Source organism: Cylas formicarius, unplaced genomic scaffold (assembly GCF_029955315.1).
Source record: "Cylas formicarius isolate icCylForm1 unplaced genomic scaffold, icCylForm1.1 PGA_scaffold_6__28_contigs__length_40554024, whole genome shotgun sequence".
NCBI classification, from domain to species: domain Eukaryota; kingdom Metazoa; phylum Arthropoda; class Insecta; order Coleoptera; family Brentidae; genus Cylas; species Cylas formicarius.
The window spans coordinates 19,115,887-19,138,394 of NW_026844347.1; positions in this window are offsets into that span (position 1 = coordinate 19,115,887).

The following is a 22,508-nucleotide window of genomic DNA, read 5'->3' on the forward strand; positions in this document are numbered from 1 at the left end:
AGAGGCGAAAAAGCAGATTCTGACTAAGATTTTATCGAAATCGGCAACTATTTGACTCAGAAAGGTTGCCTTACGTCGAAATCTAATAGTTTATTAAGGTTTTCGTTACTAAAATGCCCAAAGACGCCGATTTTGACTAGAATTTGAAAGATATTGACATGAATATATAACTGTTTGTATCAAAAAATGATAGTTTAAACTGATATTTGCAGTTTTGATGCGGTTTTAGATACGATATGAATCGAAGAAGCCGATTTTGACTGGAATCTGTTTAAAATGACAAAGAAAAACCTATTATTAATTCAAGGAAGTGAATTTTTATGTAGTTATCTGCAGTTTTAATGTAGATTTCACTTCGCTAAGTTATGAAAATGCATGTTTTGGCTATAATCTTCCGTAAATCAAGGGCGAAAACCAATTATTTGTCCCAAAAGAAGGTGTTTTAAGTATATATCTGCATTTCTAAGGTAGATTTGGGTACAATAAGAGGCGAAAAAGCAGATTCTGACTAAGATTTTATCGAAATCGGCAACTATTTGACTCAGGAAGGTTGCCTTACGTCGAAATCTAATAGTTTATTAAGGTTTTCGTTACTAAAATGCCTAAAGACGCCGATTTTGACTAGAATTTGAAAGATATTGACATGAATGTATAACTGTTTTTATCAAAAAATGATAGTTTAAACTGATATTTGCAGTTTCGATGCGGTTTTAGGTACGATATGAGTCGAAGAAGCCGATTTTGACTGGAATCTGTTTAAAATGACAAAGAAAAATATATTATCAATTCAAGGAAGTGAATTTTTAAGTAGTTATCTGCAGTTTTAATGTAGATTTCAGTTCGCTAAGTTATGAAAATGCATGTTTTGGCTATAATCTTCCGTAAATCAAGGGCAAAAACCAATTATTTGTACCAAAAGAATGTGTTTTAAGTATATATATCTGCATTTCTAAGGTAGATTTGGGTAAAATAAGAGGCGAAAAAGCAGATTCTGACTAAGATTTTATCGAAATCGGCAACTATTTGTCTCAGAAAGGTTGCCTTACGTCGAAATCTAATAGTTCATTAAGGTTTTCGTTACTAAAATGCCCAAAGACGCCGATTTTGACTAGAATTTGAAAGATATTGACATGAATATATAACTGTTTGTATCAAAAAATGATAGTTTAAACTGATATTTGCAGTTTTGATGCGGTTTTAGATACGATAAGAATCGAAGAAGCCGATTTTGACTGGAATCTGTTTAAAATGACAAAGAAAAACCTATTATCAATTCAAGGAAGTGAATTTTTAAGTAGTTATCTGCAGTTTTAATGTTGATTTCAGTTCGCTAAGTTATGAAAATGCATGTTTTGGCTATAATCTTCCGTAAATCAAGGGCGAAAACCAATTATTTGTCCCAAAAGAAGGTGTTTTAAGTATATATCTGCATTTCTAAGGTAGATTTGGGTACAATAATATTCGAAAAAGCAGATTCTGACTAAGATTTTATCGAAATCGGCAACTATTTGACTCAGAATGGTTGCCTTACGTCGAAATCTAATAGTTTATTAAGGTTTTCGTTACTAAAATGCCCAAAGACGCCGATTTTGACTAGAATTTGAAAGATATTGACATGAATATATAACAGTTTGTATCAAAAAATGATAGTTTAAACTGATATTTGCAGTTTTGATGCGGTTTTAGATACGATATGAATCGAAGAAGCCGATTTTGACTGGAATCTGTTTAAAATGACAAAGAAAAACCTATTATCAATTCAAGGAAGTGAATTTTTATGTAGTTATCTGCAGTTTTAATGTAGATTTCAGTTCGCTAAGTTATGAAAATGCATGTTTTGGCTATAATCTTCCGTAAATCAAGGGCGAAAACCAATTATTTGTCCCAAAAGAAGGTGTTTTAAGTATATATCTGCATTTCTAAGGTAGATTTGGGTACAATAAGAGGCGAAAAAGCAGATTCTGACTAAGATTTTATCGAAATCGGCAACTATTTGACTCAGAAAAGTTGCCTTACGTCGAAATCTAATAGTTTATTAAGGTTTTCGTTATTAAAATGCCTAAAGACGCCGATTTTGACTAGAATTTGAAAGATATTGACATGAATATATAACTGTTTGTATCAAAAAATGATATTTTAAACTGATATTTGCAGTTTTGATGCGGTTTTATTTACGATATGAGTCGAAGAAGCCGATTTTGACTGGAATCTGTTTAAAATGACAAAGAAAAACCAATCAATTCAAGGAAGTGAATTTTTAAGTAGTTATCTGCAGTTTTAATGTAGATTTCAGTTCGCTAAGTTATGAAAATGCATGTTTTGGCTATAATCTTCCGTAAATCAAGGGCAAAAACCAATTATTTGTCCCAAAAGAAGGTGTTTTAAGTATATATCTGCATTTCTAAGGTAGATTTCGGTACAATAAGAGGCGAAAAAGCAGATTCTGACTTAGATTTTATCGAAATCGGCAACTATTTGACTCAGAAAGGTTGCCTTACGTCGAAATCTAATAGTTTATTAAGGTTTTCGTTACTAAAATGCCCAAAGACGCCGATTTTGCTAGAATTTGAAAGATATTGACATGAATATATAACTGTTTGTATCAAAAAATGATAGTTTAAACTGATATTTGCAGTTTTGATGCGGTTTTAGATACGATATGAATCGAAGAAGCCGATTTTGACTGGAATCTGTTTAAAATGACAAAGAAAAACCTATTATTAATTCAAGGAAGTGAATTTTTATGTAGTTATCTGCAGTTTTAATGTAGATTTCACTTCGCTAAGTTATGAAAATGCATGTTTTGGCTATAGTCTTCGGTAAATCAAGGGCGAAAACCAATTATTTGTCCCAAAAGAAGGTGTTTTAAGTATATATCTGCATTTCTAAGGTAGATTTGGGTACAATAAGAGGCGAAAAAGCAGATTCTGACTAAGATTTTATCGAAATCGGCAACTATTTGACTCAGGAAGGTTGCCTTACGTCGAAATCTAATAGTTTATTAAGGTTTTCGTTACTAAAATGCCTAAAGACGCCGATTTTGACTAGAATTTGAAAGATATTGACATGAATATATAACTGTTTTTATCAAAAAATGATAGTTTAAACTGATATTTGCAGTTTCGATGCGGTTTTAGGTACGATATGAGTCGAAGAAGCCGATTTTGACTGGAATCTGTTTAAAATGACAAAGAAAAACCTATTATCAATTCAAGGAAGTGAATTTTTAAGTAGTTATCTGCAGTTTTAATGTAGATTTCAGTTCGCTAAGTTATGAAAATGCATGTTTTGGCTATAATCTTCCGTAAATCAAGGGCAAAAACCAATTATTTGTCCCAAAAGAAGGTGTTTTAAGTATATATATCTGCATTTCTAAGGTAGATTTGGGTAAAATAAGAGGCGAAAAAGCAGATTCTGACTAAGATTTTATCGAAATCGGCAACTATTTTTCTCAGAAAGGTTGCCTTACGTCGAAATCTAATAGTTTATTAAGGTTTTCGTTACTAAAATGCCCAAAGACGCCGATTTTGACTAGAATTTGAAAGATATTGACATGAATATATAACTGTTTGTATCAAAAAATGATAGTTTAAACTGATATTTGCAGTTTTGATGCGGTTTTAGATACGATATGAATCGAAGAAGCCGATTTTGACTGGAATCTGTTTAAAATGACAAAGAAAAACCTATTATCAATTCAAGGAAGTGAATTTTTAAGTAGTTATCTGCAGTTTTAATGTAGATTTCAGTTCGCTAAGTTATGAAAATGCATGTTTTGGCTATAATCTTCCGTAAATCAATGGCGAAAACCAATTATTTGTCCCAAAAGGTAAGTATATATCTGCATTTCTAAGGTAGATTTGGGTACAATAAGAGGCGAAAAAGCAGATTCTGACTAAGATTTTATCGAAATCGGCAAATATTTGACTCAGAAAGGTTGCCTTACGTCGAAATCTAATAGTTTATTAAGGTTTTCGTTACTAAAATGCCCAAAGACGCCGATTTTGACTAGAATTTGAAAGATATTGACATGAATATATAACTGTTTGTATCAAAAAATGATAGTTTAAACTGATATTTGCAGTTTTGATGCGGTTTTAGATACGATATGAATCGAAGAAGCCGATTTTGACTGGAATCTGTTTAAAATGACAAAGAAAAACCTATTATCAATTCAAGGAAGTGAATTTTTAAGTAGTTATCTGCAGTTTTAATGTAGATTTCAGTTCGCTAAGTTATGAAAATGCATGTTTTGGCTATAATCTTCCGTAAATCAAGGGCGAAAACCAATTATTTGTCCCAAAAGAAGGTGTTTTAAGTATATATCTGCATTTCTAAGGTAGATTTGGGTACAATAAGAGGCGAAAAAGCAGATTCTGACTAAGATTTTATCGAAATCGGCAAATATTTGACTCAGAAAGGTTGCCTTACGTCGAAATCTAATAGTTTATTAAGGTTTTCGTTGCTAAAATGCCCAAAGACGCCGATTTTGACTAGAATTTGAAAGATATTGACATGAATATATAACTGTTTGTATCAAAAAATGATAGTTTAAACTGATATTTGCAGTTTTGATGCGGTTTTAGATACGATATGAATCGAAGAAGCCGATTTTGACTGGAATCTGTTTAAAATGACAAAGAAAAACCTATTATCAATTCAAGGAAGTGAATTTTTATGTAGTTATCTGCAGTTTTAATGTAGATTTCAGTTCGCTAAGTTTTGAAAATGCATGTTTTGGCTATAATCTTCAGTAAATCAAGGGCGAAAACCAATTATTTGTCCCAAAAGAAGGTGTCTTAAGTATATATCTGCATTTCTAAGGTAGATTTGGGTACAATAAGAGGCGAAAAAGCAGATTCTGACTAAAATTTTATCGAAATCGGCAACTATTTGACTCAGGAAGGATGCTTAAGTCGAAATCTAATAGTTTATTAAGGTTTTCGTTACTAAAATGCCCAAAGACGCCGATTTTGACTAGAATTTGAAAGATATTGACATGAATATGTAACTGTTTTTATCAAAAAATGATAGTTTAAACTGATATTTGCAGTTTCGATGCGGTTTTAGGTACGATATGAGTCGAAGAAGCCGATTTTGACTGGAATCTGTTTAAAATGACAAAGAAAAACCTATTATCAATTCAAGGAAGTGAATTTTTAAGTAGTTATCTGCAGTTTTAATGTAGATTTCAGTTCGCTAAGTTATGAAAATGCATGTTTTGGCTATAATCTTCCGTAAATCAAGGGCAAAAACCAATTATTTGTCCCAAAAGAAGGTGTTTTAAGTATATATATCTGCATTTCTAAGGTAGATTTGGGTAAAATAAGAGGCGAAAAAGCAGATTCTGACTAAGATTTTATCGAAATCGGCAACTATTTGTCTCAGAAAGGTTGCCTTACGTCGAAATCTAATAGTTTATTAAGGTTTTCGTTACTAAAATGCCCAAAGACGCCGATTTTGACTAGAATTTGAAAGATATTGACATGAATATATAACTGTTTGTATCAAAAAATGATAGTTTAAACTGATATTTGCAGTTTTGATGCGGTTTTAGATACGATATGAATCGAAGAAACCGATTTTGACTGGAATCTGTTTAAAATGACAAAGAAAAACCTATTATCAATTCAAGGAAGTGAATTTTTAAGTAGTTATCTGCAGTTTTAATGTAGATTTCAGTTCGCTAAGTTATGAAAATGCATGTTTTGGCTATAATCTTCCGTAAATCAAGGGCGAAAACCAATTATTTGTCCCAAAAGAAGGTGTTTTAAGTATATATCTGCATTTCTAAGGTAGATTTGGGTACAATAAGAGGCGAAAAAGCAGATTCTGACTAAGATTTTATCGAAATCGGCAACTATTTGACTCAGAAAAGTTGCCTTACGTCGAAATCTAATAGTTTATTAAGGTTTTCGTTACTAAAATGCCCAAAGACGCCGATTTTGACTAGAATTTGAAAGATATTGACATTAATATATAACTTTTTGTATCAAAAAATGATAGTTTAAACTGATATTTGCAGTTTTGATGCGGTTTTAGATACGATATGAATCGAAGAAGCCGATTTTGACTTTAATCTGTTTAAAATGACAAAGAAAAACCTATTATCAATTCAAGGAAGTGAATTTTTAAGTAGTTATCTGCAGTTTTAATGTAGATTTCAGTTCGCTAAGTTATGAAAATGCATGTTTTGGCTATAATCTTCCGTAAATCAAGGGCGAAAACCAATTATTTGTCCCAAAAGAAGGTGTTTTAAGTATATATCTGCATTTCTAAGGTAGATTTGGGTACAATAAGAGGCGAAAAAGCAGATTCTGACTAAGATTTTATCGAAATCGGCAACTATTTGACTCAGAATGGTTGCCTTACGTCCAAATCTAATAGTTTATTAAGGTTTTCGTTACTAAAATGCCCAAAGACGCCGATTTTGACTAGAATTTGAAAGATATTGACATGAATATATAACTGTTTGTATCAAAAAATGATAGTTTAAACTGATATTTGCAGTTTTGATGCGGTTTTAGGTACGATATGAGTCGAAGAAGCCGATTTTGACTGGAATCTGTTTAAAATGACAAAGAAAAACCTATTATCAATTCATGCATGCATGCATCAATGCATGTTTTGGCTATAATCTTCCGTAAATCAAGGGCGAAAACCAATTATTTGTCCCAAAAGAAGGTGTTTTAAGTATATATCTGCATTTCTAAGGTAGATTTGGGTACAATAAGAGGCGAAAAAGCAGATTCTGACTAAGATTTTATCGAAATCGGCAACTATTTGACTCAGAATGGTTGCCTTACGTCGAAATCTAATAGTTTATTAAGGTTTTCGTTACTAAAATGCCCAAAGACGCCGATTTTGACTAGAATTTGAAAGATATTGACATTAATATATAACTTTTTGTATCAAAAAATGATAGTTTAAACTGATATTTGCAGTTTTGATGCGGTTTTAGATACGATATGAATCGAAGAAGCCGATTTTGACTGGAATCTATTTAAAATGACAAAGAAAAACCTATTATCAATTCAAGGAAGTTAATTTTTAAGTAGTTATCTGCAGTTTTAATGTAGATTTCAGTTCGCTAAGTTATGAAAAAGCATGTTTTGGCTATAATCTTCCGTAAATCAAGGGCCAAAACCAATTATTTGTCCCAAAAGAAGGTGTTTTATGTATTTATCTGCATTTCTAAGGTAGATTTGGGTACAATAAGAGGCGAAAAAGCAGATTCTGACTAAGATTTTATCGAAATCGGCAACTATTTGACTCAGAATGGTTGCCTTACGTCGAAATCTATTAGTTTATTAAGGTTTTCGTTACTAAAATGCCCAAAGACGCCGATTTTGACTAGAATTTGAAAGATATTGACATGAATATATAACTGTTTGTATCAAAAAATGATAGTTTAAACTGATATTTGCAGTTTTGATGCGGTTTTAGATACGATATGAATCGAAGAAGCCGATTTTGACTGGAATCTGTTTAAAATGACAAAGAAAAACCTATTATCAATTCAAGGAAGTGAATTTTTAAGTAGTTATCTGCAGTTTTAATGTAGATTTCAGTTCGCTAAGTTATGAAAATGCATGTTTTGGCTATAATCTTCCGTAAATCAAGGGCGAAAACCAATTACTTGTCCCAAAAGAAGGTGCTTTAAGTATATATCTGCATTTCTAAGGTAGATTTGGGTACAATATGAGGCGAAAAAGCAGATTCTGACTAAGATTTTATCGAAATCGGCAACTATTTGACTCAGAATGGTTGCCTTACGTCGAAATCTAATAGTTTATTAAGGTTTTCGTTACTAAAATGCCCAAAGACGCCGATTTTGACTAGAATTTGAAAGATATTGACATGAATTTATAACTGTTTGTATCAAAAAATGATAGTTTAAACTGATATTTGCAGTTTTGATGCGGTTTTAGATACGATATGAATCGAAGAAGCCGATTTTGACTGGAATCTGTTTAAAATGACAAAGAAAAACCTATTATCAATTCAAGGAAGTGAATCTTTAAGTAGTTATCTGCAGTTTTAATGTAGATTTCAGTTCGCTAAGTTATGAAAATGCATGTTTTGGCTATAATCTTCCGTAAATCAAGGGCGAAAACCAATTATTTGTCCCAAAAGAAGGTGCTTTAAGTATATATCTGCATTTCTAAGGTAGATTTGGGTACAATAGGAGGCGAAAAAGCAGATTCTGACTAAGATTTTATCGAAATCGGCAACTATTTGACTCAGAATGGTTGCCTTACGTCGAAATCTAATAGTTTATTAAGGTTTTCGTTACTAAAATGCCCAAAGACGCCGATTTTGACTAGAATTTGAAAGATATTGACATGAATATATAACTGTTTGTATCAAAAAATGATAGTTTAAACTGATATTTGCAGTTTTGATGCGGTTTTAGATACGATATGAATCGAAGAAGCCGATTTTGACTGGAATCTATTTAAAATGACAAAGAAAAACCTATTATCAATTCAAGGAAGTTAATTTTTAAGTAGTTATCTGCAGTTTTAATGTAGATTTCAGTTCGCTAAGTTATGAAAAAGCATGTTTTGGCTATAATCTTCCGTAAATCAAGGGCCAAAACCAATTATTTGTCCCAAAAGAAGGTGTTTTATGTATTTATCTGCATTTCTAAGGTAGATTTGGGTACAATAAGAGGCGAAAAAGCAGATTCTGACTAAGATTTTATCGAAATCGGCAACTATTTGACTCAGAATGGTTGCCTTACGTCGAAATCTATTAGTTTATTAAGGTTTTCGTTACTAAAATGCCCAAAGACGCCGATTTTGACTAGAATTTGAAAGATATTGACATGAATATATAACTGTTTGTATCAAAAAATGATAGTTTAAACTGATATTTGCAGTTTTGATGCGGTTTTAGATACGATATGAATCGAAGAAGCCGATTTTGACTGGAATCTGTTTAAAATGACAAAGAAAAACCTATTATCAATTCAAGGAAGTGAATTTTTAAGTAGTTATCTGCAGTTTTAATGTAGATTTCAGTTCGCTAAGTTATGAAAATGCATGTTTTGGCTATAATCTTCCGTAAATCAAGGGCGAAAACCAATTACTTGTCCCAAAAGAAGGTGCTTTAAGTATATATCTGCATTTCTAAGGTAGATTTGGGTACAATATGAGGCGAAAAAGCAGATTCTGACTAAGATTTTATCGAAATCGGCAACTATTTGACTCAGAATGGTTGCCTTACGTCGAAATCTAATAGTTTATTAAGGTTTTCGTTACTAAAATGCCCAAAGACGCCGATTTTGACTAGAATTTGAAAGATATTGACATGAATTTATAACTGTTTGTATCAAAAAATGATAGTTTAAACTGATATTTGCAGTTTTGATGCGGTTTTAGATACGATATGAATCGAAGAAGCCGATTTTGACTGGAATCTGTTTAAAATGACAAAGAAAAACCTATTATCAATTCAAGGAAGTGAATCTTTAAGTAGTTATCTGCAGTTTTAATGTAGATTTCAGTTCGCTAAGTTATGAAAATGCATGTTTTGGCTATAATCTTCCGTAAATCAAGGGCGAAAACCAATTATTTGTCCCAAAAGAAGGTGCTTTAAGTATATATCTGCATTTCTAAGGTAGATTTGGGTACAATAGGAGGCGAAAAAGCAGATTCTGACTAAGATTTTATCGAAATCGGCAACTATTTGACTCAGAATGGTTGCCTTACGTCGAAATCTAATAGTTTATTAAGGTTTTCGTTACTAAAATGCCCAAAGACGCCGATTTTGACTAGAATTTGAAAGATATTGACATGAATATATAACTGTTTGTATCAAAAAATGATAGTTTAAACTGATATTTGCAGTTTTGATGCGGTTTTAGATACGATATGAATCTAAGAAGCCGATTTTGACTGGAATCTGTTTAAAATGACAAAGAAAAACCTATTATCAATTCAAGGAAGTGAATTTTTAAGTAGTTATCTGCAGTTTTAATGTAGATTTCAGTTCGCTAAGTTATGAAAATGCATGTTTTGGCTATAATCTTCCGTAAATCATGGGCGAAAACCAATTATTTGTCCCAAAAGAAGGTGTTTTAAGTATATATCTGCATTTCTAAGGTAGATTTGGGTACAATAAGAGGCGAAAATGCAGATTCTGACTAAGATTTTATCGAAATCGGCAACTATTTGACTCAGAATGGTTGCCTTACGTCGAAATCTAATAGTTTATTAAGGTTTTCGTTACTAAAATGCCCAAAGACGCCGATTTTGACTAGAATTTGAGAGATATTGACATGAATATATAACAGTTTGTATCAAAAAATGATAGTTTAAACTGATATTTGCAGTTTTGATGCGGTTTTAGATACGATATGAATCGAAGAAGCCGATTTTGACTGGAATCTGTTTAAAATGACAAAGAAAAACCTATTATCAATTCAAGGAAGTGAATTTTTATGTAGTTATCTGCAGTTTTAATGTAGATTTCAGTTCGCTAAGTTATGAAAATGCATGTTTTGGCTATAATCTTCCGTAAATCAAGGGCGAAAACCAATTATTTGTCCCAAAAGAAGGTGTTTTAAGTATATATCTGCATTTCTAAGGTAGATTTGGGTACAATAAGAGGCGAAAAAGCAGATTCTGACTAAGATTTTATCGAAATCGGCAACTATTTGACTCAGAAAGGTTGCCTTACGTCGAAATCTAATAGTTTATTAAGGTTTTCGTTACTAAAATGCCTAAAGACGCCGATTTTGACTAGAATTTGAAAGATATTGACATGAATATATAACTGTTTGTATCAAAAAATGATAGTTTAAACTGATATTTGCAGTTTTGATGCGGTTTTAGATACGATATGAATCGAAGAAGCCGATTTTGACTGGAATCTGTTTAAAATGACAAAGAAAAACCTATTATTAATTCAAGGAAGTGAATTTATATGTAGTTATCTGCAGTTTTAATGTAGATTTCACTTCGCTAAGTTATGAAAATGCATGTTTTGGCTATAATCTTCCGTAAATCAAGGGCGAAAACCAATTATTTGTCCCAAAAGAAGGTGTTTTAAGTATATATCTGCATTTCTAAGGTAGATTTGGGTACAATAAGAGGCGAAAAAGCAGATTCTGACTAAGATTTTATCGAAATCGGCATCTATTTGACTCAGAATGGTTGCCTTACGTCGAAATCTAATAGTTTATTAAGGTTTTCGTTACTAAAATGCCCAATGACGCCGATTTTGACTAGAATTTGAAAGATATTGACCTGAATATATAACTGTTTGTATCAAAAAATGATAGTTTAAACTGATATTTGCAGTTTTGATGCGGTTTTAGATACGATAAGAATCGAAGAAGCCGATTTTGACTGGAATCTGTTTAAAATGACAAAGAAAAACCTATTATCAATTCAAGGAAGTGAATTTTTAAGTAGTTATCTGCAGTTTTAATGTTGATTTCAGTTCGCTAAGTTATGAAAATGCATGTTTTGGCTATAATCTTCCGTAAATCAAGGGCGAAAACCAATTATTTGTCCCAAAAGAAGGTGTTTTAAGTATATATCTGCATTTCTAAGGTGGATTTGGGTACAATAATATTCGAAAAAGCAGATTCTGACTAAGATTTTATCGAAATCGGCAACTATTTGACTCAGAATGGTTGCCTTACGTGGAAATCTAATAGTTTATTAAGGTTTTCGTTACTAAAATGCCCAAAGACGCCGATTTTGACTAGAATTTGAAAGATATTGACATGAATATATAACAGTTTGTATCAAAAAATGATAGTTTAAACTGATATTTGCAGTTTTGATGCGGTTTTATTTACGATATGAGTCGAAGAAGCCGATTTTGACTGGAATCTGTTTAAAATGACAAAGAAAAACCAATCAATTCAAGGAAGTGAATTTTTAAGTAGTTATCTGCAGTTTTAATGTAGATTTCAGTTCGCTAAGTTATGAAAATGCATGTTTTGGCCTTAATCTTCCGTAAATCAAGGGCAAAAACCAATTATTTGTCCCAAAAGAAGGTGTTTTAAGTATATATCTGCATTTCTAAGGTAGATTTCGGTACAATAAGAGGCGAAAAAGCAGATTCTGACTAAGATTTTATCGAAATCGGCAACTATTTGACTCAGAAAGGTTGCCTTACGTCGAAATCTAATAGTTTATTAAGGTTTTCGTTACTAAAATGCCCAAAGACGCCGATTTTGACTAGAATTTGAAAGATATTGACATGAATATATAACTGTTTGTATCAAAAAATGATAGTTTAAACTGATATTTGCAGTTTTGATGCGGTTTTAGATACGATATGAATCGAAGAAGCCGATTTTGACTGGAATCTGTTTAAAATGACAAAGAAAAACCTATTATTAATTCAAGGAAGTGAATTTTTATGTAGTTATCTGCAGTTTTAATGTAGATTTCACTTCGCTAAGTTATGAAAATGCATGTTTTGGCTATAATCTTCCGTAAATCAAGGGCGAAAACCAATTATTTGTCCCAAAAGAAGGTGTTTTAAGTATATATCTGCATTTCTAAGGTAGATTTGGGTACAATAAGAGGCGAAAAAGCAGATTCTGACTAAGATTTTATCGAAATCGGCAACTATTTGACTCAGGAAGGTTGCCTTACGTCGAAATCTAATAGTTTATTAAGGTTTTCGTTACTAAAATGCCTAAAGACGCCGATTTTGACTAGAATTTGAAAGATATTGACATGAATATATAACTGTTTTTATCAAAAAATGATAGTTTAAACTGATATTTGCAGTTTCGATGCGGTTTTAGGTACGATATGAGTCGAAGAAGCCGATTTTGACTGGAATCTGTTTAAAATGACAAAGAAAAACCTATTATCAATTCAAGGAAGTGAATTTTTAAGTAGTTATCTGCAGTTTTAATGTAGATTTCAGTTCGCTAAGTTATGAAAATGCATGTTTTGGCTATAATCTTCCGTAAATCAAGGGCAAAAACCAATTATTTGTACCAAAAGAATGTGTTTTAAGTATATATATCTGCATTTCTAAGGTAGATTTGGGTAAAATAAGAGGCGAAAAAGCAGATTCTGACTAAGATTTTATCGAAATCGGCAACTCTTTGTCTCAGAAAGGTTGCCTTACGTCGAAATCTAATAGTTCATTAAGGTTTTCGTTACTAAAATGCCCAAAGACGCCGATTTTGACTAGAATTTGAAAGATATTGACATGAATATATAACTGTTTGTATCAAAAAATGATAGTTTAAACTGATATTTGCAGTTTTGATGCGGTTTTAGATACGATAAGAATCGAAGAAGCCGATTTTGACTGGAATCTGTTTAAAATGACAAAGAAAAACCTATTATCAATTCAAGGAAGTGAATTTTTAAGTAGTTATCTGCAGTTTTAATGTTGATTTCAGTTCGCTAAGTTATGAAAATGCATGTTTTGGCTATAATCTTCCGTAAATCAAGGGCGAAAACCAATTATTTGTCCCAAAAGAAGGTGTTTTAAGTATATATCTGCATTTCTAAGGTAGATTTGGGTACAATAATATTCGAAAAAGCAGATTCTGACTAAGATTTTATCGAAATCGGCAACTATTTGACTCAGAATGGTTGCCTTACGTCGAAATCTAATAGTTTATTAAGGTTTTCGTTACTAAAATGCCCAAAGACGCCGATTTTGACTAGAATTTGAAAGATATTGACATGAATATATAACAGTTTGTATCAAAAAATGATAGTTTAAACTGATATTTGCAGTTTTGATGCGGTTTTATTTACGATATGAGTCGAAGAAGCCGATTTTGACTGGAATCTGTTTAAAATGACAAAGAAAAACCTATTATCAATTCAAGGAAGTGAATTTTTAAGTAGTTATCTGCAGTTTTAATGTTGATTTCAGTTCGCTAAGTTATGAAAATGCATGTTTTGGCTATAATCTTCCGTAAATCAAGGGCGAAAACCAATTATTTGTCCCAAAAGAAGGTGTTTTAAGTATATATCTGCATTTCTAAGGTAGATTTGGGTACAATAAGAGGCGAAAAAGCAGATTCTGACTAAGATTTTATCGAAATCGGCAACTATTTGACTCAGAAAAGTTGCCTTACGTCGAAATCTAATAGTTTATTAAGGTTTTCGTTACTAAAATGCCTAAAGACGCCGATTTTGACTAGAATTTGAAAGATATTGACATGAATATATAACTGTTTGTATCAAAAAATGATAGTTTAAACTGATATTTGCAGTTTTGATGCGGTTTTATTTACGATATGAGTCGAAGAAGCCGATTTTGACTGGAATCTGTTTAAAATGACAAAGAAAAACCAATCAATTCAAGGAAGTGAATTTTTAAGTAGTTATCTGCAGTTTTAATGTAGATTTCAGTTCGCTAAGTTATGAAAATGCATGTTTTGGCTATAATCTTCCGTAAATCAAGGGCAAAAACCAATTATTTGTCCCAAAAGAAGGTGTTTTAAGTATATATCTGCATTTCTAAGGTAGATTTCGGTACAATAAGAGGCGAAAAAGCAGATTCTGACTTAGATTTTATCGAAATCGGCAACTATTTGACTCAGAAAGGTTGCCTTACGTCGAAATCTAATAGTTTATTAAGGTTTTCGTTACTAAAATGCCTAAAGACGCCGATTTTGACTAGAATTTGAAAGATATTGACATGAATATATAACTGTTTTTATCAAAAAATGATAGTTTAAAATGATATTTGCAGTTTCGATGCGGTTTTAGGTACGATATGAGTCGAAGAAGCCGATTTTGACTGGAATCTGTTTAAAATGACAAAGAAAAACCTATTATCAATTCAAGGAAGTGAATTTTTAAGTAGTTATCTGCAGTTTTAATGTAGATTTCAGTTCGCTAAGTTATGAAAATGCATGTTTTGGCTATAATCTTCCGTAAATCAAGGGCAAAAACCAATTATTTGTCCCAAAAGAAGGTGTTTTAAGTATATATATCTGCATTTCTAAGGTAGATTTGGGTAAAATAAGAGGCGAAAAAGCAGATTCTGACTAAGATTTTATCGAAATCGGCAACTATTTTTCTCAGAAAGGTTGCCTTACGTCGAAATCTAATAGTTTATTAAGGTTTTCGTTACTAAAATGCCCAAAGACGCCGATTTTGACTAGAATTTGAAAGATATTGACATGAATATATAACTGTTTGTATCAAAAAATGATAGTTTAAACTGATATTTGCAGTTTTGATGCGGTTTTAGATACGATATGAATCGAAGAAGCCGATTTTGACTGGAATCTGTTTAAAATGACAAAGAAAAACCTATTATCAATTCAAGGAAGTGAATTTTTAAGTAGTTATCTGCAGTTTTAATGTAGATTTCAGTTCGCTAAGTTATGAAAATGCATGTTTTGGCTATAATCTTCCGTAAATCAAGGGCGAAAACCAATTATTTGCCCCAAAAGAAGGTGTTTTAAGTATATATCTGCATTTCTAAGGTAGATTTGGGTACAATAAGAGGCGAAAAAGCAGATTCTGACTAAGATTTTATCGAAATCGGCAAATATTTGACTCAGAAAGGTTGAATTACGTCGAAATCTAATAGTTTATTAAGGTTTTCGTTGCTAAAATGCCCAAAGACGCCGATTTTGACTAGAATTTGAAAGATATTGACATGAATATATAACTGTTTGTATCAAAAAATGATAGTTTAAACTGATATTTGCAGTTTTGATGCGGTTTTAGATACGATATGAATCGAAGAAGCCGATTTTGACTGGAATCTGTTTAAAATGACAAAGAAAAACCTATTATCAATTCAAGGAAGTGAATTTTTATGCAGTTATCTGCAGTTTTAATGTAGATTTCAGTTCGCTAAGTTATGAAAATGCATGTTTTGGCTATAATCTTCCGTAAATCAAGGGCGAAAACCAATTATTTGTCCCAAAAGAAGGTGTCTTAAGTATATATCTGCATTTCTAAGGTAGATTTGGGTACAATAAGAGGCGAAAAAGCAGATTCTGACTAAAATTTTATCGAAATCGGCAACTATTTGACTCAGGAAGGATGCTTAAGTCGAAATCTAATAGTTTATTAAGGTTTTCGTTACTAAAATGCCCAAAGACGCCGATTTTGACTAGAATTTGAAAGATATTGACATGAATATGTAACTGTTTTTATCAAAAAATGATAGTTTAAACTGATATTTGCAGTTTCGATGCGGTTTTAGGTACGATATGAGTCGAAGAAGCCGATTTTGACTGGAATCTGTTTAAAATGACAAAGAAAAACCTATTATCAATTCAAGGAAGTGAATTTTTAAGTAGTTATCTGCAGTTTTAATGTAGATTTCAGTTCGCTAAGTTATGAAAATGCATGTTTTGGCTATAATCTTCCCTAAATCAAGGGCAAAAACCAATTATTTGTCCCAAAAGAAGGTGTTTTAAGTATATATATCTGCATTTCTAAGGTAGATTTGGGTAAAATAAGAGGCGAAAAAGCAGATTCTGACTAAGATTTTATCGAAATCGGCAACTATTTGTCTCAGAAAGGTTGCCTTACGTCGAAATCTAATAGTTTATTAAGGTTTTCGTTACTAAAATGCCCAAAGACGCCGATTTTGACTAGAATTTGAAAGATATTGACATGAATATATAACTGTTTGTATCAAAAAATGATAGTTTAAACTGATATTTGCAGTTTTGATGCGGTTTTAGATACGATATGAATCGAAGAAACCGATTTTGACTGGAATCTGTTTAAAATGACAAAGAAAAACCTATTATCAATTCAAGGAAGTGAATTTTTAAGTAGTTATCTGCAGTTTTAATGTAGATTTCAGTTCGCTAAGTTATGAAAATGCATGTTTTGGCTATAATCTTCCGTAAATCAAGGGCGAAAACCAATTATTTGTCCCAAAAGAAGGTGTTTTAAGTATATATCTGCATTTCTAAGGTAGATTTGGGTACAATAATATTCGAAAAATCAGATTCTGACTAAGATTTTATCGAAATCGGCAACTATTTGACTCAGAAAAGTTGCCTTACGTCGAAATCTAATAGTTTATTAAGGTTTTCGTTACTAAAATGCCTAAAGACGCCGATTTTGACTAGAATTTGAAAGATATTGACATGAATATATAACTGTTTGTATCAAAAAATGATAGTTTAAACTGATATTTGCAGTTTTGATGCGGTTTTATTTACGATATGAGTCGAAGAAGCCGATTTTGACTGGAATCTGTTTAAAATGACAAAGAAAAACCAATCAATTCAAGGAAGTGAATTTTTAAGTAGTTATCTGCAGCTTTAATGTAGATTTCAGTTCGCTAAGTTATGAAAATGCATGTTTTGGCTATAATCTTCCGTAAATCAAGGGCAAAAACCAATTATTTGTCCCAAAAGAAGGTGTTTTAAGTATATATCTGCATTTCTAAGGTAGATTTCGGTACAATAAGAGGCGAAAAAGCAGATTCTGACTAAGATTTTATCGAAATCGGCAACTATTTGACTCAGAAAGGTTGCCTTACGTCGAAATCTAATAGTTTATTAAGGTTTTCGTTACTAAAATGCCCAAAGACGCCGATTTTGACTAGAATTTGAAAGATATTGACATGAATATATAACTGTTTGTATCAAAAAATGATAGTTTAAACTGATATTTGCAGTTTTGATGCGGTTTTAGATACGATATGAATCGAAGAAGCCGATTTTGACTGGAATCTGTTTAAAATGACAAAGAAAAACCTATTATTAATTCAAGGAAGTGAATTTTTATGTAGTTATCTGCAGTTTTAATGTAGATTTCACTTCGCTAAGTTATGAAAATGCATGTTTTGGCTATAATCTTCCGTAAATCAAGGGCGAAAACCAATTATTTGTCCCAAAAGAAGGTGTTTTAAGTATATATCTGCATTTCTAAGGTAGATTTGGGTACAATAAGAGGCGAAAAAGCAGATTCTGACTAAGATTTTATCGAAATCGGCAACTATTTTTCTCAGAAAGGTTGCCTTACGTCGAAATCTAATAGTTTATTAAGGTTTTCGTTACTAAAATGCCCAAAGACGCCGATTTTGACTAGAATTTGAAAGATATTGACATGAATATATAACTGTTTGTATCAAAAAATGATAGTTTAAACTGATATTTGCAGTTTTGATGCGGTTTTAGATACGATATGAATCGAAGAAGCCGATTTTGACTGGAATCTGTTTAAAATGACAAAGAAAAACCTATTATCAATTCAAGGAAGTGAATTTTTAAGTAGTTATCTGCAGTTTTAATGTAGATTTCAGTTCGCTAAGTTATGAAAATGCATGTTTTGGCTATAATCTTCCGTAAATCAAGGGCGAAAACCAATTATTTGTCCCAAAAGGTAAGTATATATCTGCATTTCTAAGGTAGATTTGGGTACAATAAGAGGCGAAAAAGCAGATTCTGACTAAGATTTTATCGAAATCGGCAAATATTTGACTCAGAAAGGTTGCCTTACGTCGAAATCTAATAGTTTATTGTTTTCGTTACTAAAATGCCCAAAGACGCCGATTTTGACTAGAATTTGAAAGATATTGACATGAATATATATCTGTTTGTATCAAAAAATGATAGTTTAAACTGATATTTGCAGTTTTGATGCGGTTTTAGATACGATATGAATCGAAGAAGCCGATTTTGACTGGAATCTGTTTAAAATGACAAAGAAAAACCTATTATCAATTCAAGGAAGTGAATTTTTAAGTAGTTATCTGCAGTTTTAATGTAGATTTCAGTTCGCTAAGTTATGAAAATGCATGTTTTGGCTATAATCTTCCGTAAATCAAGGGCGAAAACCAATTATTTGTCCCAAAAGAAGGTGTTTTAGGTATATATCTGCATTTCTAAGGTAGATTTGGGTACAATAAGAGGCGAAAAAGCAGATTCTGACTAAGATTTTATCGAAATCGGCAAATATTTGACACAGAAAGGTTGCCTTACGTCGAAATCTAATAGTTTATTAAGGTTTTCGTTACTAAAATGCCCAAAGACGCCGATTTTGACTAGAATTTGAAAGATATTGACATGAATATATAACTGTTTGTATCAAAAAATGATAGTTTAAACTGATATTTGCAGTTTTGATGCGGTTTTAGATACGATATGAATCGAAGAAGCCGATTTTGACTGGAATCTGTTTAAAATGACAAAGAAAAACCTATTATCAATTCAAGGAAGTGAATTTTTATGTAGTTATCTGCAGTTTTAATGTAGATTTCAGTTCGCTAAGTTATGAAAATGCATGTTTTGGCTATAATCTTCCGTAAATCAAGGGCGAAAACCAATTATTTGTCCCAAAAGAAGGTGTCTTAAGTATATATCTGCATTTCTAAGGTAGATTTGGGTACAATAAGAGGCGAAAAAGCAGATTCTGACTAAAATTTTATCGAAATCGGCAACTATTTGACTCAGGAAGGTTGCCTTACGTCGAAATCTAATAGTTTATTAAGGTTTTCGTTACTAAAATGCCCAAAGACGCCGATTTTGACTAGAATTTGAAAGATATTGACATGAATATATATCTGTTTGTATCAAAAAATGATAGTTTAAACTGATATTTGCAGTTTTGATGCGGTTTTAGATACGATATGAATCGAAGAAGCCGATTTTGACTGGAATCTGTTTAAAATGACAAAGAAAAACCTATTATCAATTCAAGGAAGTGAATTTTTAAGTAGTTATCTGCAGTTTTAATGTAGATTTCAGTTCGCTAAGTTATGAAAATGCATGTTTTGGCTATAATCTTCCGTAAATCAAGGGCGAAAACCAATTATTTGTCCCAAAAGAAGGTGTTTTAGGTATATATCTGCATTTCTAAGGTAGATTTGGGTACAATAAGAGGCGAAAAAGCAGATTCTGACTAAGATTTTATCGAAATCGGCAAATATTTGACACAGAAAGGTTGCCTTACGTCGAAATCTAATAGTTTATTAAGGTTTTCGTTACTAAAATGCCCAAAGACGCCGATTTTGACTAGAATTTGAAAGATATTGACATGAATATATAACTGTTTGTATCAAAAAATGATAGTTTAAACTGATATTTGCAGTTTTGATGCGGTTTTAGATACGATATGAATCGAAGAAGCCGATTTTGACTGGAATCTGTTTAAAATGACAAAGAAAAACCTATTATCAATTCAAGGAAGTGAATTTTTATGTAGTTATCTGCAGTTTTAATGTAGATTTCAGTTCGCTAAGTTATGAAAATGCATGTTTTGGCTATAATCTTCCGTAAATCAAGGGCGAAAACCAATTATTTGTCCCAAAAGAAGGTGTCTTAAGTATATATCTGCATTTCTAAGGTAGATTTGGGTACAATAAGAGGCGAAAAAGCAGATTCTGACTAAAATTTTATCGAAATCGGCAACTATTTGACTCAGGAAGGTTGCCTTACGTCGAAATCTAATAGTTTATTAAGGTTTTCGTTACTAAAATGCCCAAAGACGCCGATTTTGACTAGAATTTGAAAGATATTGACATGAATATATAACTGTTTGTATCAAAAAATGATAGTTTAAACTGATATTTGCAGTTTTGATGCGGTTCTAGATACGATATGAATCGAAGAAGCCGATTTTGACTGGAATCTGTTTAAAATGACAAAGAAAAACCTATTATTAATTCAAGGAAGTGAATTTTTATGTAGTTATTTGCAGTTTTAATGTAGATTTCACTTCGCTAAGTTATGAAAATGCATGTTTTGGCTATAATCTTCCGTAAATCAAGGGCGAAAACCAATTATTTGTCCCAAAAGAAGGTGTTTTAAGTATATATCTGCATTTCTAAGGTAGATTTGGGTACAATAAGAGGCGAAAAAGCAGATTCTGACTAAGATTTTATCGAAATCGGCAACTATTTGACTCAGGAAGGTTGCCTTACGTCGAAATCTAATAGTTTATTAAGGTTTTCGTTACTAAAATGCCTAAAGACGCCGATTTTGACTAGAATTTGAAAGATATTGAAATGAATATATAACTGTTTTTATCAAAAAATGATAGTTTAAACTGATATTTGCAGTTTCGATGCGGTTTTAGGTACGATATGAGTCGAAGAAGCCGATTTTGACTGGAATCTGTTTAAAATGACAAAGAAAAACCTATTATCAATTCAAGGAAGTGAATTTTTAAGTAGTTATCTGCAGTTTTAATGTAGATTTCAGTTCGCTAAGTTATGAAAATGCATGTTTTGGCTATAATCTTCCGTAAATCAAGGGCGAAAACCAATTATTTGTCCCAAAAGGTAAGTATATATCTGCATTTCTAAGGTAGATTTGGGTACAATAAGAGGCGAAAAAGCAGATTCTGACTAAGATTTTATCGAAATCGGCAAATATTTGACTCAGAAAGGTTGCCTTACGTCGAAATCTAATAGTTTATTAAGGTTTTCGTTACTAAAATGCCCAAAGACGCCGATTTTGACTAGAATTTGAAAGATATTGACATGAATATATAACTGTTTGTATCAAAAAATGATAGTTTAAACTGATATTTGCAGTTTTGATGCGGTTTTAGATACGATATGAATCGAAGAAGCCGATTTTGACTGGAATCTGTTTAAAATGACAAAGAAAAACCTATTATCAATTCAAGGAAGTGAATTTTTAAGTAGTTATCTGCAGTTTTAATGTAGATTTCAGTTCGCTAAGTTATGAAAATGCATGTTTTGGCTATAATCTTCCGTAAATCAAGGGCGAAAACCAATTATTTGTCCCAAAAGAAGGTGTTTTAAGTATATATCTGCATTTCTAAGGTAGATTTGGGTACAATAAGATTCGAAAAAGCAGATTCTGACTAAGATTTTATCGAAATCGGCAAATATTTGACTCAGAAAGGTTGCCTTACGTCGAAATCTAATAGTTTATTAAGGTTTTCGTTACTAAAATGCCCAAAGACGCCGATTTTGACTAGAATTTGAAAGATATTGACATGAATATATAACTGTTTGTATCAAAAAATGATAGTTTAAACTGATATTTGCAGTTTTGATGCGGTTTTAGATACGATATGAATCGAAGAAGCCGATTTTGACTGGAATCTGTTTAAAATGACAAAGAAAAACCTATTATCAATTCAAGGAAGTGAATTTTTATGTAGTTATCTGCAGTTTTAATGTAGATTTCAGTTCGCTAAGTTATGAAAATGCATGTTTTGGCTATAATCTTCCGTAAATCAAGGGCGAAAACCAATTATTTGTCCCAAAAGAAGGTGTCTTAAGTATATATCGGCATTTCTAAGGTAGATTTGGGTACAATAAGAGGCGAAAAAGCAGATTCTGACTAAAATTTTATCGAAATCGGCAACTATTTGACTCAGGAAGGTTGCCTTACGTCGAAATCTAATAATTTATTAAGGTTTTCGTTACTAAAATGCCTAAAGACGCCGATTTTGACTAGAATTTGAAAGATATTGACATGAATATGTAACTGTTTGTATCAAAAAATGATAGTTTAAACTGATATTTGCAGTTTTGATGCGGTTTTAGGTACGATATGAGTCGAAGAAGCCGATTTTGACTGGAATCTGTTTCAAATG